General features: G+C 36.4%; 1 non-coding gene across 1 annotated transcript; it reads left to right on the top strand.

Moving 5' to 3' along the window:
- The first annotated feature begins 754 nt into the window (after positions 1-754).
- LOC124897527 lies at positions 755-861 on the top strand. Its single transcript, XR_007054239.1, has one exon. It is a non-coding gene; the product is annotated as a small nucleolar RNA R71 (small nucleolar RNA).
- Positions 862-1,488: the final 627 nt, after the last annotated feature.

Genomic DNA, 1,488 nt, shown 5'->3' on the forward strand with positions numbered 1-1,488 from the left:
GATTTGCCTTTATATCTCTAGGTAAGCCTCTTTGAGGTCTTGTGTTTTGTGCTTCTGTAATCTGACTGATTTACAACTCCAAATTCCTAGTGATCAACTGTTGACTCTTTAAATCTGCTGCAAACTACACTTGATTTGCCAAAAGTTTCTTCATTATATCCTTTATATTACTTGTTTGAGTAGTAGCTTGATTATTCTGAATCTACTGTTGATTTCATTGCACTGGCCCCTTATATCGATTATTCTTTTGTGCTTGATTTCCATCCCTTGAGAAACTAGAATAATTCCTCCTGTTGGGATTATATGTGTTACCAAACTCTTGTTGTACTGGACAATTCTCATTCCCCAAATAATTCATAGAATCTAGATTAACTGCACAAGCATTTGTTGCGTGTTTACTACTTCCACAAACCTCAAACCAAGAATTCATCTATTGGACTACATTAGCTATAGTTGCTTCTTGCAAAACCCATAACTTCATGTTGTTGAATTGAGTAAGCATCTGATTTTACATTGCTACAAGCTGAGCTGTTAGAGGAGTGAACTGACCAACCTCTAACATACCGACAACCTTCTTAGGAGCACTCCTTGAGTAACATGCCATTCTCGGTTCCCTTGTGACATTTAATTCAGCATTGTGTACAATTCATCATAAGTTTTCTCAAGAGCTTGCCCACCTACTATTGAATCTAAGAGAATCTTGGTATTTTGGTCTAACCCCTTAATAAAAGTATGAACAAGAATATCATTAAACTGATGATGGTGAGGGCAATTTCAAAGCATACTTTTAAATCTCTCCCAAACTTGTTAGAGATTCTCACATTCTTTCTGTCTAAAAATCAAAATCTCACTTCTCAAATGTGAAGTCTTCCTAGATGGAAAGAATTGAATAAGGAACTTCCAAGATAGATCTTGCCAAGAAGTAATGAGGAGCGGTAGTTCAGAATGTAACCACCTCTTCACTTCCCAATTATAGAAAAAAGAAGAGTGTTAGTATGACATAATTAGTATTCAACCCTATAGGAATATAAGTATTGCTTATTTCTAGGAAGGTCTATACGTGCTACTGTGGGTCTTCATGTGAAAGGCCAAAAAATTGCCCAGCCAAATTCAACAATTGCACCATATTCTACTTTAATTCAAATCAACCACCTGGCTCAGGCTTGCAAATACTGTTAGTAGCATGGTTCCTGAGTGGGATTTCAACCTCACAAATAGGTCTAGTATCTGGTTAAGCAGGAATAGCTGGGATACCCAGAGCTGGGATATGTCCGGCATTCGGATTACCAGGATCATTTGTATCAACTTTTTCATCCATTTGAACTTGTTGAATGGGATATTGAGATCTTCGCCTTAGTTGAAATATTAGTTTTGGTTCTACGAAAGGCTCTACCAACTCTTTATCTCTTGCCAGTCTTGTATTCAACTAAACCTACAAAAATTCAGCTACTAAGATCAAGTAGTTAACACTTAAACTTATAATCAAAA

Source organism: Capsicum annuum, chromosome 3 (assembly GCF_002878395.1).
Source record: "Capsicum annuum cultivar UCD-10X-F1 chromosome 3, UCD10Xv1.1, whole genome shotgun sequence".
Classification (NCBI taxonomy): domain Eukaryota; kingdom Viridiplantae; phylum Streptophyta; class Magnoliopsida; order Solanales; family Solanaceae; genus Capsicum; species Capsicum annuum.